The sequence below is a fragment of the Coregonus lavaretus genome (assembly GCF_964263955.1).
Source record: "Coregonus lavaretus genome assembly, contig: HAP1_SCAFFOLD_425, whole genome shotgun sequence".
Classification (NCBI taxonomy): Eukaryota; Metazoa; Chordata; class Actinopteri; order Salmoniformes; family Salmonidae; genus Coregonus; species Coregonus lavaretus.
In genome coordinates, this window is record NW_028166266.1 from 307,876 (window position 1) to 324,060 (window position 16,185).

The following is a 16,185-nucleotide window of genomic DNA, read 5'->3' on the forward strand; positions in this document are numbered from 1 at the left end:
GCTAGTAACAGTGACTAAGTTCAGTGCTGGGTACTGGGTGGAGGCCGGCTAGTGACAGTGACTAAGTTCAGTGCAGGGTACTGGGTGGAGGCCGGCTAGTGACAGTGACTAAGTTCAGTGCAGGGTACTGGGTGGAGGCCTGCTAGTAACAGTGACTAAGTTCAGTGCTGGGTACTGGGTGGAGGCCGGCTAGTGACAGTGACTAAGTTCAGGGCAGGGTACTGGGTGGAGGCCGGCTAGCGACAGTGACTAAGTTCAGTGCAGGGTACTGGGTGGAGGCCGGCTAGTGACAGTGACTAAGTTCAGGGCAGGGTACTGGGTGGAGGCCGGCTAGTGACAGTGACTAAGTTCAGGGCAGGGTACTGGGTGGAGGCCGGCTAGCGACAGTGACTAAGTTCAGTGCAGGGTACTGGGTGGAGGCCGGCTAGTGACAGTGACTAAGTTCAGGGCAGGGTACTGGGTGGAGGCCGGCTAGTGACAGTGACTAAGTTCAGGACAGGGTACTGGGTGGAGGCCGGCTAGTGACAGTGACTAAGTTCAGGACAGGGTACTGGGTGGAGGCCGGCTAGCGACAGTGACTAAGTTCAGTGCAGGGTACTGGGTGGAGGCCGGCTAGTGACAGTGACTAAGTTCAGGGCAGGGTACTGGGTGGAGGCCGGCTAGCGACAGTGACTAAGTTCAGGGCAGGGTACTGGGTGGAGGCCGGCTAGTGACAGTGACTAAGTTCAGGACAGGGTACTGGGTGGAGGCCGGCTAGTGACAGTGACTAAGTTCAGGACAGGGTACTGGGTGGAGGTTCAGGGCAGGGTACTGGGTGGAGGTTCAGGACAGGGTACTGGGTGGAGGTTCAGGACAGGGTACTGGGTGGAGGTTCAGGACAGGGTACTGGGTGGAGGTTCAGGACAGGGTACTGGGTGGAGGTTCAGGACAGGGTACTGGGTGGAGGTTCAGGACAGGGTACTGGGTGGAGGTTCAGGACAGGGTACTGGGTGGAGGTTCAGGGCAGGGTACTGGGTGGAGGTTCAGGACAGGGTACTGGGTGGAGGTTCAGGACAGGGTACCGGGTGGAGGCCGGCTAGTGATGTCTATTTAACAGTCTGATGGCCTTGAGATAGAAGCTGTTTTTCAGTCTCTCGGTCCCAGCTTTGATGCACCTGTACTGACCTCGCCTTCTAGGTAACAGCCGGGTGAACATGCCGTGGATCGGGTGGCTGTAGGTGTCCTGGAGGAAAGGCAGTGTGCCTCCTGTGATGCGTTGGGCAGACCCAACCACTCTCTGGAGAGCCCTGTGGTTGCGGGCGGTGCAGTTGCCGTACCAGGCGGTGATAAAGCCAGACAGGATACTCTCAATTGTGCATCTGTAAAAGTCTGTGAGGGTTTTAGGTGCCAAGCCAAATTTCTTCAGCCTCCTGAGGTTGAAGAGGCTCTGTTGCACCTTCTTCACCACACTGTCTGCGTGGGTGGCCCATTTCAGATTGTCAGTGATGTGTACGCCAAGGAACTTGAAGCTTTCCACCTTCTCCACTGCGGTCCCGTCGATGTGGATAGGGGGGTGCACCCTCTGCTGTTTCCTGAAGTCCACGATCATCTCCTTTGTTTTGTTGATGTTGAGTGAGAGGTTATTTTACTGGCAACACACTCCCAGAGCCCTCACCTCCTCCCTGTAGGCGGTCTCAACATTGTTAGTAATCAGGCCTACTACTGTTGTGTCATCTGCAAACTTGATGATTGAGTTGGAGGCGTGCTTGGCCACGCAGTCATGGATGAACAGGGAGTTCAGGAGGGGGCTGAGCACGTACCCTTGTGGGGCCCCAGTGTTGAGGATCAGCGAAGTGGAGGTGTTGTTTCCTACCTTCACCACCTGGGGGGCGGCCCGTCAGGAAGTCCAGGACCCAGTTTCATAGGGCGGGGTTCAAACCCAGGGTCTCGAGCTTAATGATGAGCTTGGAGGGTTCTATGGTGTTGAAGGCTGAGCTGTAGTCGATGAACAGCATTCTGACGTAGGTATTCCTCTTGTCCAGATGGGATAGGGCAGTGTGCAGTGTGATGGTGATTGCATTGTCTGTGGATCTATTGGGGCGGTAAGCAAATTGAAGTGGGTCTAGGGTGACAGGTAAGGTAGAGGTGATATGATCCTTGACTAGTCTCTCAAAGCACTTCATGATGACAGAGGTGAGTGCTACGGGGCGATAGTCATTTAGTTCAGTTACCTTTGCTCTCTTGGGTACAGGAACAATGGTAGACATCTTGAAACAGAATGTTACAGTCCCCGATGTCTCTCTGGAAGGAGATCCTTGTCTACTTGTCCAGACACTATAGACACTACTAGACAATATGTCCATTCCACTGAAATGTCTTGTCCATTCCACTGAAATGTCTTGTCCATTCCACTGAAATGTCTTGTCCATTCCACTGAAATGTCTTGTCCATTCCACTGCTTTTAAATCCTTCAGGGGAAGAAGGTGAAGCATTTCCCTCCTCGTAACACAAACACATAATAGGAAAGAAGTTGGACAAGAAATCTAATCCCAGTGATGACTTCCTTTCCAGAATCTTTTAATATTTGACAGAATGGTATTTTTACATCATGGTGTAAGACTATACAGTGTTGTACACCAAGGCAACATCATCATTATCAACATATAGTAATAATAATAATATAATGGCATATTATTATTATATTAACATATAGTACTCTGTATTGCTGATAACCAAGCATTTACCCTGCAGGGCAGTAAGGTAACACACTTGATTCAGATAATTATGGCTGACTCCAGGCTGACTGAAGACCCTGATTATTAGAATATGTGACTCAGGGCTGTATTAACCCAGTAGCTCTCCAGGACCCTTTGTTACATTTTAAAGATCACATACACTCCAAGATGGCAGCTGGAAGTCCTGTGTGGTCTGGGTGGATGCAGGCAGTAGGCTGGGGGAGAGAGGGACATCACTGCTGGGGTTAGGGCTGGGGGAGAGAGGGACATCACTGCTGGGGTTAGGGCTGGGGTTAGGGCTGGGGGAGAGAGGGACATCACTGCTGGGGTTAGGGCTGGGGTTAGGGCTGGGGTTAGGGCTGGGGGAGAGAGGGACATCACTGCTGGGGTTAGGGCTGGGGTTAGGGCTGGGGGAGAGAGGGACATCACTGCTGGGGTTAGGGCTGGGGTTAGGGCTGGGGTTAGGGCTGGGGGAGAGAGGGACATCACTGCTGCTGGTCGGAGCTGGGACTGGGACTGAAGCTGGCGCTGGAGCTAGCAGAAGTACTGGGGCTGGGGTTAGGAGCTGGGGTTAGGGCTGGGGATGGGGTTAGGGCTGGGGATGGGGTTAGGGCTGGGGATGGGGTTAGGGCTGGGGATGGGGTTAGGGCTGGGGTTAGGGCTGGGGATGGGGTTAGGGCTGGGGATGGGGTTAGGGCTGGGGTTAGGGCTGGGGCTGGGGTTAGGGCTGGGGATGGGGTTAGGGCTGGGGTTAGGGCTGGGGATGGGGTTAGGAGCCACTATTGTAGGCGCTGGTGTCGCCTCTACAGGCACCACATGTGTAAATGTGGGCGGAACTAATATTACTGGTGTCTGGTTATCTACTTTGGTGGGGACCACTATGCGCTGCACTAGCAGCAGCAGTGACCGTGGATTCATCATGTCTAACGGGGGACAACTCTAAAATTGGGCCTGAAGTCAGCCTGGTGATCCCTGCTCCGTTCACGGCCTGGGACAGGGAGGAGGGCACCAGTGGTTCTGAGGCTGGGGTGGCGGGGGAGGCAGCTGCTAGTTTAACCTCTGTGGAGGAGGTGGAGGGGGGGTCAAGAGGAGAGGAGGGGGTGGCAGGTGCAGCAGCTATAGATATGGAGGCAGATGGACCCAGGTCTGCAGAGAAATCTAAAACAGCAGGCTTTAAGACTGAGGCAGCCATCACTGCTACCTCTGAGGCTGTCATAGCCTCACCTGTCCCCAGGGCTGGAGGGGAGGCTTCACCCGGGGTTGAGGCTATAGGTAGGCCTTGATCAGCCAGTCCAGGTGTCCCCTCCAGCGCCCCTGCAGCCTCGGCCTCCGCCGTGACCAGCTCAGCATTCTTCTTCTCCATCTCAGCCATGCGGCGCTGAACCATCCCGGGCATCAGGTTGACGTAGGTCCCCATCAGACGGTGGTTGGAGCGGATCAGCTTCCCGGCACAGCTGTCTGCACAGCGCTCCTGGAGGACAGGAGGATAAACACAGGTCATTCTAAACACCGTGTCGTGGTCCTTCTGGTCCATACAGTAACAACGGCTGACATCTAACAGAACAGCTCCCACAATCTTCTTATTGTCAATTTCTTTCAACCAATCATCGGTCATGTTGAGTCCCCTTCTCTATGAGCATGCTGAAAGTCTGTTCATTTGTTTACAGAGAAATAGCATTGCATTTGGTCAAACCATTTTTTCCAACTGTTTTCTAAGAGCTGGAAGCAAGCTGATAGGTCTGCTGTTAGAACCAGTAAAGGCTGCTTTATCACTCTTGGGTAGCGGAATGACTTTGGCTTCCCTCCAGGCCTGAGGAAAAATACTTTCCTCTAGGCTCAGATTAAAGATATGACAGACAGGAGTGGCTATAGAGTCAGCTACCATCCTCAGTAGCTTTCCATCTAAGTTATCAATGCCAGGAGGTTTGTCATTTTTTATCGATAACATTAATTTTTCCTCCTATCCCACACTAACTTTACAAAATTCTAACTTTTCTTTCATTATTTGTTTTTTTTTTATGCATGAGTACGATGGCTCACTGTTCGTTGTTGGCATTTCCTGCCCAAGTTTGCCAATGAAGTAATCATTAAAATAACTGGCACCATCAAATGGTTTTGTGATGAATATCCATCGGATTCAATGAAAGGTGGAGTTGAATGAGTCTTTCTGCCCATAATTTCATTGAAAGTACTTTTTTTTCCATCATTCTTTAAATCATTGATCTTGGCTTCATAATACAGTTTCTTCTTCTTTTTGTTGAGTTTAGTCACATCATTTCTCTATTTGCAGTAAGTCAACCAGTCAGATGTGCAGCCAGACTTATTAGCCACTCCTTTTGCCCCGTCTCTTTCAACCAGACCGTTTTTCTATTCCTCATCAATCCATGGAGCCTTAACATTTAATATAACAGTTCTAACAGTCAGTTTCTTAACAGGTGCATGTTGATCAATCATTAGAAGAAGCAATTTCATAAATTCATCAAGTGCAGCGTCTGGATGTTCCTTATTAATCACATCAGACCAAAACATATTTTAACATCATCCACATAAGAGTCACAGCATAATCTTTTTTATGATCTCTTATACACTATTTTAGGCTCAGCTTTTGGAACTTTGTCTTTCCTGGATATAGCCACTATATTGTGATCACTGCATCCAATGGGTACGGATACAGCTTTAGAACAAAGTTCTACAGTATTAGTAAAAATGGGATCAATACATGTGGATGATCTTGTTCCTGTAGTGTTTGTAAACACCCTGGTAGGTTGATTAATAATCTGAACCAGATTCCAGGCACTGGTTACAGTGAGAAGCTTCCTCTTGAGCGGACAGCTTGATGAAAACCAGTAAATATTCAGGTCCCCAAGAAAGTAGACCTCTCTGTTTACATCACATACACTATCAAGCATTTCACACATATGATTTAGATACTGACTGTTAGCACCTGGTGGCCTATAGCAACACCCCAAAAGAAAAGGCTTTAGATGTGCCAAGTGAACCTGCAACCACAACACTTCCATAACACTTGACATAAGATATTCTCTAAGCATTACAGGGATAGAAAAAGTATTTGATCCCCTGCTGATTTTGTACGTTTGCCCACTGACATGATCAGTCTATAATTTTAATGGTAGGTTTATTTGAACAGTGAGAGTCAGAATAACAACAAAAAAATCTAGAAAAACGCATGTCAAAAATGTTATAAATTGATTTGCATTTTAATGAAATAACACATATGGAATCATGTAGTAACCAAAAAAGTGTTAAACAAATCAAAATATATTTTATATTTGAGATTCTTCAAAGTAGCCACCCTTTGCCTTGATGACAGCTTTGCACACTCTTGGCATTCTCTCAACCAGCTTCATGAGGTAGTCACCTGGAATGGCGCCTCAGGGCTCATAGAAATAGGCTACGTGGCCTGCGCTCCACGCTTTGGAGTCAGAACGTTGAATGTATGAATGGTGATGAAATATCATTAAGTCTGATTAAGACAAATGTACTTATGTAACAATGGATGTGGAAATTGCCTTTTACATTGTAGAACCAGTTTATTGTAATTGCCAGTTGAGTAATTGTCTGGTCCTGGGGGCCGAGTGGTTATATTACGCAGGTCTACCTGTTTGAGCTCCTGTTAGACAGACTCCATTTGGTTTCTCAAGGGGAGGCTGTTCAGCTTTGCCCTCTACCATCCGTTCAGATTGGACAGGTTCAGCCTGATACAGAGCCTATTGCCCGTGGATATTTGGTCAATATACTTGTATATTTTGTATGATATAGCGCTTTCATCATTGGATCACCAAGATCTGTAAATAAATCTACACTGAGCACGTCAACCTGCCTTGCCTTCTGAGGACATCAACCCGCCTTGCCTTCTGAGGACGTCAACCCGCCTTGCCTTCTGAGGACATCAACCCGCCTTGCCTTCTGACCCGCCTTGCCTTCTGAGGACGTCAACCCGCCTTGCCTTCTGAGGACGTCAACCCGCCTTGCCTTCTGAGGACATCAACCCGCCTTGCCTTCTGAGGACATCAACCCGCCTTGCCTTCTGAGGACATCAACCCGCCTTGCCTTCTGAGGACATCAACCCGCCTTGCCTTCTGAGGACATCAACCCGCCTTGCCTTCTGAGGACATCAACCCGCCTTGCCTTCTGAGGACATCAACCCGCCTTGCCTTCTGAGGACATCAACCCGCCTTGCCTTCTGAGGACATCAACCCGCCTTGCCTTCTGAGGACATCAACCCGCCTTGCCTTCTGAGGACATCAACCCGCCTTGCCTTCTGAGGACATCAACCCGCCTTGCCTTCTGAGGACATCAACCCGCCTTGCCTTCTGAGGACATCAACCTGCCTTGCCTTTTGAGGACATCAACCCGCCTTGCCTTCTGACCCGCCTTGCCTTCTGAGGACATCAACCCGCCTTGCCTTCTGACCCGCCTTGCCTTCTGAGGACGTCAACCCGCCTTGCCTTCTGAGGACATCAACCCGCCTTGCCTTCTGAGGACATCAACCCGCCTTGCCTTCTGAGGACATCAACCCGCCTTGCCTTCTGAGGACATCAACCCGCCTTGCCTTCTGACCCGCCTTGCCTTCTGAGGATGTCAACCCGCCTTGCCTTCTGAGGACGTCAACCCGCCTTGCCTTCTGAGGACATCAACCCGCCTTGCCTTCTGAGGACATCAACCCGCCTTGCCTTCTGAGGACATCAACCCGCCTTGCCTTCTGAGGACATCAACCCGCCTTGCCTTCTGAGGACATCAACCCGCCTTGCCTTCTGAGGACATCAACCCGCCTTGCCTTCTGAGGACATCAACCCGCCTTGCCTTCTGAGGACATCAACCCGCCTTGCCTTCTGAGGACATCAACCCGCCTTGCCTTCTGAGGACATCAACCCGCCTTGCCTTCTGAGGACATCAACCCGCCTTGCCTTCTGAGGACATCAACCCGCCTTGCCTTCTGAGGACATCAACCTGCCTTGCCTTCTGAGGACATCAACCCGCCTTGCCTTCTGAGCACGTAATCCTGCCTTTCATGCCCTTACGACTGCTACAAGGTCCCCATTTTACAATTACATCATCAGTTACATTGGCTAATCACAATGTGTTGTAGACTAAATAATGAAAAGGGCTGTCTGGTAGCCTCAATAAAAAGACAAAGATTTGTAGTTCAACAAGTATAGATTTGGACTTGTTTTGACTTGAGACTTGAACCTTAGAATGCACGACTTGGACTAGACTCGAGTCTTGACCCGTTCTACTTGGGACTCGACTTGAGACTCGGACCTTGAGACTTGGGACTTGCTTGTGACTCAAATAATATTGAATTGGTCCCACCTTGAGATCAACTAGATGATTGGTTGGTCCCTCCTCTGCCATGAAACTGATTGAGATCAATCAAATGATTGGCATGCAGACAGATGCAGTAAAATGTGAATAATGATCATTATGACAGATGATGAAGGCCTATTTTCAAATGAGGTATGAACTTGGTGATTGAGGGTATAAAAAATAGAAAATGTTCTTCAGACAAGGATATGCATGTATATGTATGTATGTATGTGTATGTTTAAAAAAATATATATATATAAAAATCATAATAATAGTCTGAGCTGTAGAAAGAGTCCAGAGTTCCCCTTGGAAATCCGAGTTGGATGACAGGTCAAAGCTCATTTTCCAGTCGGAGCTCGTTTTTTCCAGATTTCCCAGTTGTCTTGAACGCTCTGAAGTCAGAGATTTCCCAGCTCCCAGTTGTTTTGAATGCGGCATTGAAAATTATTATGACAATGTCTCTAGACACGTAAAATGACGTATAATTACATGAAATGCGTTTATAACATGTTTGTTTGTTTATAAAAAGGCCAAACATTTCCCAGACCCTAGGCCACAACAAATGTTTCCCATGTGTGCAACTTCTGTTAGTACTTTACTGCTTTATTATAAAGGTCTTTTTTTTCTTCATCCGGTACCCCACCTCACTTTTTGTTCCGGGACCACCCGTGTGTATGTGTACAGTGCATTCGGAAAGTATTGAGACCCATTCACCTTTTCCACATTTTGTTACATTACAGCCTTATTCAAAAAATAAATAAAGCAAAAATAGGTTTTTAGAAAATGTTTGCAAATGTATTTACAAATAAAATAAAAACCTTATTTACATAAGAATTCAGACCCTTTGCTATGAGACTCGAAATTGAGCTCAGGTGCATCCTGTTTCCATCGATCATCCTTGAGATGTTTCTACAACTTGATTGGAGTCCACCTGTGGTAAATTAAATTGATTGGACATGATTTGGAAAGGCACAAACCTGTCTATATAAGCTCCCACAGTTGACAGTGCATGTCAGAGCAAAAACCAAGCCATGAGGTCGAAGGAATTGTCTGTAGAGCTCCAAGACAGGATTGTGTCAAGGCACAGATCTGGGGAAAGGTACCAAAAAATGTCTGCAGCATTGAAGGTCCCCAAGAACACAGTGGCCTCCATCATTCTTAAATGGAAGAAGTTTGGAACCACCAAGACTCTTCCTAGAGCGGGCCGCCCGGCCAAACTGAGCAATCGGGGGAGAAGGGCCTTGGTCAGGGAGGTGACCAAGAACCCGATGGTCACTCTGACAGAGCTCTAGAGTTCCTCTGTGGAGATGGGAGAACCTTCCAGAAGGACAACCATCTCTGCAGCACTCCACCAATCAGGCCTTTATGGCAGAGTGGCCAGACAGAAGCCACTCCTCAGTAAAAGGCACAATAGCCCTCTTGGAGTTTGGAGTTTGCCAAAAGCCACCTAAAGGATTGTAGACGTCCACAAGTCTGGTTCATCCTTGGGAGCAATTTCCAAACGCCTGAAGGTACCACGTTCATCTGTACAAACAATAGTATGCAAGTATAAACACCATGGGACCACGCAGCAGTCATATCGCTCAGGAAGGAGACGCTTTCTGTCTCCTAGAGATGAACGTACTTTGGTGCAAAAAGTGCAAATCAATCCCAGAACAACAGCAAAGGACCTTGTGAAGATGCTGGAGGAAACAGGTACAAAAGTATCTATATCCACAGTAAAACGAGTCCTATATCGACATAACCTGAAAGGCCGCTCAGCAAGGAAGAAGCAACTGCTCCAAAACCACCATAAAAAAGCCAGGCTACGTTTTGCAACTGAACATGGGGACAAAGATTGTACTTTTTGGAGAAATGTCCTCTGGTCTGATGAAACAAAAATAGAACTGTTTGGCCATAATGACCATCGTTATGTTTGGAGGAAAAAGGGGGGTGCTTGCAAGCCGAAGAACACCATCCCAACCGTGAAGCACGGGGGTGGCAGCATCATGCTGTGGGGGTGATTTGCTGCAGGAGGGACTGGTGCACTTCACAAAATAGATGACATCATGAGGAAGGAAAATTATGTGGATATATTGAAGCAACATCTCAAGACATCAGTCAGGAAGTTACAGCTTGGTCGCAAATGGGTCTTCCAAATGGACAATGACCCCAAGCACACTTCCAAAGTTGTGGCAAAATGGCTTAAGGACAACAAAGTCAAGGTATTGGAGTGGCCATCACAAAGCCCTGACCTCAATCCTATAGAAAATTTGTGGGCAGAACTAAAAAAGCGTGTGCGAGCAAGGAGGCCTACAAACCTGACTCAGTTACACCAGCTCTGTCAGGAGGAATGGGCCAAAATTCAACCAACTTATTGTGGGAAGCTTGTGGAAGGCTACCCAAAACGTTTGACCCAAGTTAAACAATTGAAAGGCAATGCTACCAAATACTAATTGAGTGTATGTAAACTTCTGACCCACTGGGAATGTGATGAAATAAATAAAAGTTTAAATAAATCATTCTCTCTACAATTATTCTCCTGAGTGGCGCAGTGGTCTAAGGCACTGCATCGCAGTGCTAACTGTGCCACTAGAGATCCTGGTTCGAATCCAGGCTCTGTCGCAGCTGGCCGCGACCGGGAGACTCATGGGCGGCGCACAATTGGCCCAGCGTCGTCCAGGGTAGGGGAGGGAATGGCCGGCAGGGATGTAGCTCAGTTGATAGAGCATGGCGTTTGCAACGCCAGGGTTGTGGGTTCGTTTCCCACGGGGGTCAGTATAAAAAAATAAAAAATGTATTCACTAACTGTAAGTCGCTCTGGATAAGAGCGTCTGCTAAATGACTAAAATGTAAAATGTAAATGTAAATTCTGACATTTCACATTCTTAAAATGTGTCTCCTGAGTGGGGCAGTGGTCTAAGGCAGTGCTAACTGTGCCACTAGAGATCCTGGTTCGAATCAGATGTAGCTCAGTTGATAGAGCATGGTGTTTGCAACGCCAGGGTTGTGGGTTCGATTCCCACGGGGGGCCAGTATAAAAAAAATATATATATGTATTCACTAACTGTAAGTCGCTCTGGATAAGAGCGTCTGCTAAATGACTAAAATGTAAAATAAAGTGGTTATCCTAACTGACCTAAAACAGGAAATTTTTACTAGGATTAAATGTCGGGAATTGTGAAAAACTGAGTTTAAATGTATTTGGCTAAGGTGTATGTAAACTTCCGACTTCAACTGTATGTATATATATTCAATAGACTACATAAGTCCTGGTATGGGTGGTCCTCTGTAGCTCAGCTGGTAGAGCACGGCGCTTGTAACGCCAAGGTAGTGGGTTCGATCCCCGGGACCACCCATACACAAAATGTATGCACGCATGACTAAGTCGCTTTGGATAAAAGCGTCTGCTAAATGGCATATTATTATAAGTCAGTACAAACTTTGAATGAGGAAACGATTAAGTAATTTTTATTTTTCCCTCTCACACCTAAAATAAATAGCACTACACCATTGGCTAAAGACATAGAGCCATGTCCCCTGAGGAGTGTCATCTCTCAAACACAACCATGTAATGTCCCAGGCCATACCTCGTCCATGGTGAGACTTCTGTAGTTGAAGTTACTGGTGCATCTCCGGAAGCAGATCTCTGTCATACGGTTGTAGACCATCAGAAAGTCCCGTAGCTAAAACAACCAAAACATAGGATCAACGCATCGCATGAACACAAAAAGCCTGGTCTTGGAGTCATATCATGGCTACATCTATAACGTGTCCGTTCAATAAAGCACGAATCGATGACATGGGATGAACTTACGTTTCGCATTTGTGCTTCGGGCTCCATGCTGTAACGTTATCTGTCAAATCGGCTAGTTAGCTAGCTAGCTTCCTAGCTTTGCAATGCGTTAGCGTTGAGTTGAACTGTTTTGCCAACCTCTACGTTTGTATTGAACTGAAAAGACGCCTCCACACGATGTGCAGTTCATGTATGAATACGTAAAAACGTATAATAGTTTCAATGAAGAGAACATACGACCAAAAAGAATCACATTCATATGACAGAACAGAGCAGCATGACTTTCAGGTCAGTGCTATTTGGGATTCTTAGGACGTTCCTTAGTCTTCTTCTTCTTCGATGAGGTTTAACGGCGGTTGGCGTCCAATAAATATTGCATTACCGCCACCTACTGGACTGGAGTATAACTCCCTTATACTTTGCTTGAAAAAAGAAAAAATACAACAAATACCCTCCCATCTAATACCACACTCACACAAAAATAATATACACTACCAGTCAAAAGTTTGGACACTCCTACTCATTCAAGGGTTTTTCTTTCTTTATTTTTATTTTTTTACATTGTAGAATAATAGTGAAGACATCAAAACTATGAAATAACAAATATGGAATCATGTAGTAACCTAAAAACGTGTTAAACAAATCAAAATATATTTTATATTTGAGATTCTTCAAATAGCCACCCTCTGCCTTGATGACAGCTTTGCATACTATTGGCTCATTCTCTCAACCAGATTCATGAGGTAGTCACCTGGAATACATTTCAATGAACTGGTGTGCCTTGTTAAAAGTTCATTTGTGGAATTTATTTCCTTCTTAATGCGTTTGAGCCAATCAGTTGTGTTGTGACAAGGTAGGGGGGTATACAGAAGATAGCCCTATTTGTTAAAAGACCAAGTCCATATTATAGCAAGAACAGCTCAAATAAGCAAAGAGAAACGACAGTCCATCATTACTTTAAGACATGAAGGTCAGTCAATACGGAAAATGTGAAGAACTTAAAAAATGTATTCAAGTGCAGTCGCAAAAACCATCAAGCGCTATGATGAAACTGGCTCTTATGAGGACCGCCACAGGAATGGAAGACCCAGAGTTACCTCTGCTGCAGAGGATAAGTTCATTAGAGTTACCAGCCTCAGAAATTGCAGCCCAAATAAGTGATTCACAGAGTTCAAGTAACAGACACATCTCAACATCAACTGTTCAGAGGAGACTGTGTGAATCAGGCCTTTATGGTCGAATTGCAAAGAAACCACTACTAAAGGACACCAATAAGAAGAAGAGACTTGCTTGGGCCAAGAAACACGAGCAATGGACATTAGACCAGTGGAAATCTGTCCTTTGGTCTGGAGTCCAAATTTGAGATTTTTGGTTCCACCCGCTGTGTCTTTGTGAGACGCAGTGTAGGTGAACGGATGATCTCCGCTTGTGTAGTTCTCACTGTGAAGCATGGAGGAGGTGGTGTTATGGTGCTTTGCTGGTGACACTGTCTGTGATTTATTTAGAATTCAAGGCACACTTAACCAGCATGGCTACCACAGCATTCTGCAGCGATACGCCATCCCATCTGGTTTGGGTTTGGTGGGACAATCATTTGTTTTTCAACAGGACAATGACCCAACACACCTCCAGGATGTGTAAGGACTATTTGACCAAGAAGGAGAGATGACCTGGCCTCCACAATCCCCCGACCTCAACCCAATTAAGATGGTTTGGGATGAGTTGGACCGCAGAGTGAAGGAAAAGCAGCCAACAAGTACTCAGCATATGTGGGAACTCCTTCAAGACTGTTGGAAAAGCATTCCAGGTGAAGCTGGTTGAGTGTAGTGTATGAAGAATTATGACTTTGCTAATGTTTTCAAGTGGAACCTGAGAGGATGTTTATTCTGTTTTAGAGGGAGCCGTTTTAGAGGAACACCATAGAACAGAGGAAGTCTTGTGTGGAGACAGGTGATTGGTCTGTAGGGGAACACCCATATCAGATTACATAGAATATATACCACAGTGAGGACAGAGGAGAAGCAGAATAATCATATTAGAGATGGGGCGATTATTCTCCGGGTATCTGCAAATCGACGCTGTAACCCTTTGTTATGAATAAACCTTATGATGAAAATACAGCGTCAACGGGTCCTCCTTGGTCATCACAGCATAATTAGCAACGTTAACTCGACACTACAGAATGGCGACGAGGAATTTGGTCGTGTTGCGTTTTTCCTCAGCGTTTCATTCATGGGCGCCGAGCTGACTCTGGCTCCAGAGGCTGATAAGGGTGAGTTTGCTCTCAACTTTGGGCTCTGGTCGGTTCGTGTGTCTGTGTGTGTGTTGAAAGAATGCACCGTTAAAGAACTTGCGTGTGTGCGTTGCTGATGTGCTGTGAGATAGGAGTCCGTTCTAAATTTGTTTGCGCTGGTAAACAACGCAAAAAAGGGGGGAGTGTCTATAGGGATATTTTGCTTGAATAAAAGTTCAAGAAGAATAGATTGAGAGGAATAAGGCCAAGGTATATGTGTATAACTTATGTGCGAATCTACGGTAGCCCTCCCAGGAGGCGATCATTATGATGGGCCAAAAAATCCTTAGAACACGTTAGGTGAAGTTAGGTAAGTCCAGGGGACTTGAGGCTGTGGTATATAATTTGATTGTGTGTTACCTCTCAGCATGTGGTTGATGAATCATTTGATTGATGTAACCGCTCATTGGATTTCCGCGGGAACTCGTGGTAGCAGAAATTTAGAGGACAAAAGCCGGTGACTGATGTGGTAATTTCCTCAATGCCATCGGATGAGTCCCGGAACATATTCCAGTCTGTGCTAGCGAAACAGTCCTTTAGGTTAGCATTCGCTTCATCGGACCTCTTCCGTATGGAGCGCATCATTGGTACTTCCTGTTTTTAGTTTTAAGCAGGAATCAGGAGCTCCAGAGCTCCTCTGTGGAGATGGGAGAACCTTCCAGAAGGAAAACCATCTCTGAGGCACTTCACCATTCAGGCCTTTACGGACACCACTCCTCAGTAAAAGGCAAATGACAGCCCGCTTGGAGTTTGCCAAAAGGCACCTAAAGGATTCTGACCAAGAGAAACAAGATTCTCTGGTCTGATGAAACCAAGATTGAACTCTTTGGCCTGAACGCCAAGCGTCACGTCTGGAGTAAACCTGGCACCATCTGTACGGTGAAGCATGGTGGCAACGCCATGCTGTGGGGATGTTTTTCAGCGACAGGGACTAGGAGACTAGTCAGGAGAGAGGGAAAGATGAACAGAGCAAAGTACAGAGAACCTTGAAAACCTGCTCCAGAGCACTCAGGACCTCAGGTTCACCTTCCAACAGGACAACGACCCTAAGCACACAGCCAAGATAACGCAGGAGTTGCTTCGGGACAAGTCTCTGAATGTCCTTGAGTTATCCAGGTTTAGCTTTCTTAATGAACCCCTCCCCCGAAACACTTATTTCTAATTGTTTAAAGTTGGCCAACTCATTGATCCTCCCCTAAGGGTCGTTCACTACAAGCAAAAGGTATAAGCTAGCCAGGATGTACATATTGGAATACGGTCTTATGAAAACACCCAACTTCCACCACGCCTTAATCTGAACATTAGGGGACACAATGGTCTGTAGGAGCCATCTGGCTCTGTTCTAATCCATATTAAACTATTGGAAAGCCTGAATGTTCCATCTAAAACTCAAGGCAATGTTTGAATGTGTCAATTATAATGGACCTATACAGTAATTTTAAATAACTTCCATTTTCTGGCCCGCAAATTGCTCTTGAACAAATCCGCTGAATTTTGAAATCCCAATGTGGCCCTCGAGTCAATTTCCCACCCCTGATATGTTTGGGGAACGTCTGAATAAATGCCATGTTAGTCATACGCACCAAACAGAACAGAAACAGACTACCGGAACTAGTTCTGTTGCACAACATTGCTAGTGTGCACTAATGAACACAACCCAGATGTTTAAGTTAAGATTTCCATAGGCTGTATAGAAGCTTTAGAATGTTTCCATATGTTCCATGATCGGATGGATCTAAAAGGAATGTCTTATCTACCAGAGATGAATACATCCGAATGAAGTATCATGAACTAGTACTGCGCCAAAAGGTCTTCCAATTAGAACAAAATGATCAGAGAGACAGTATCCCCTAACCATGTTTCAACCCTTAACACTAGGGCCTAGATTCAAGCCAGATAGCGAAAGATCAGCACGAGTGAAATTTAAAGGTAACTTGTATTCAGGGAGACTGCATTAATGGTAAATGAATGTAAGCACAATTGAAAATTACACGCAATTTCAATTTTTTTTAAAAAAATTGCAGGGCCTGTAGGGAATAGTGTACTGCTCGGGACGTCGCCAAAGTAGCTCGTCT

General features: G+C 46.3%; 1 protein-coding gene across 1 annotated transcript in view; it reads right to left on the reverse strand.

Moving 5' to 3' along the window:
• Positions 1 to 11,692, reverse strand: part of fgl1b (fibrinogen like 1B) — a 52,230-nt gene extending 40,538 nt beyond the window's left edge. The window contains exon 1 of the mRNA XM_084190139.1: positions 11,612 to 11,692. The gene's annotated coding sequence lies outside the window, so the exon portion shown is untranslated. The remainder of the gene's footprint in view (positions 1 to 11,611) is intronic.
• Between the last annotated feature and the right edge of the window lie 4,493 nt (positions 11,693 to 16,185).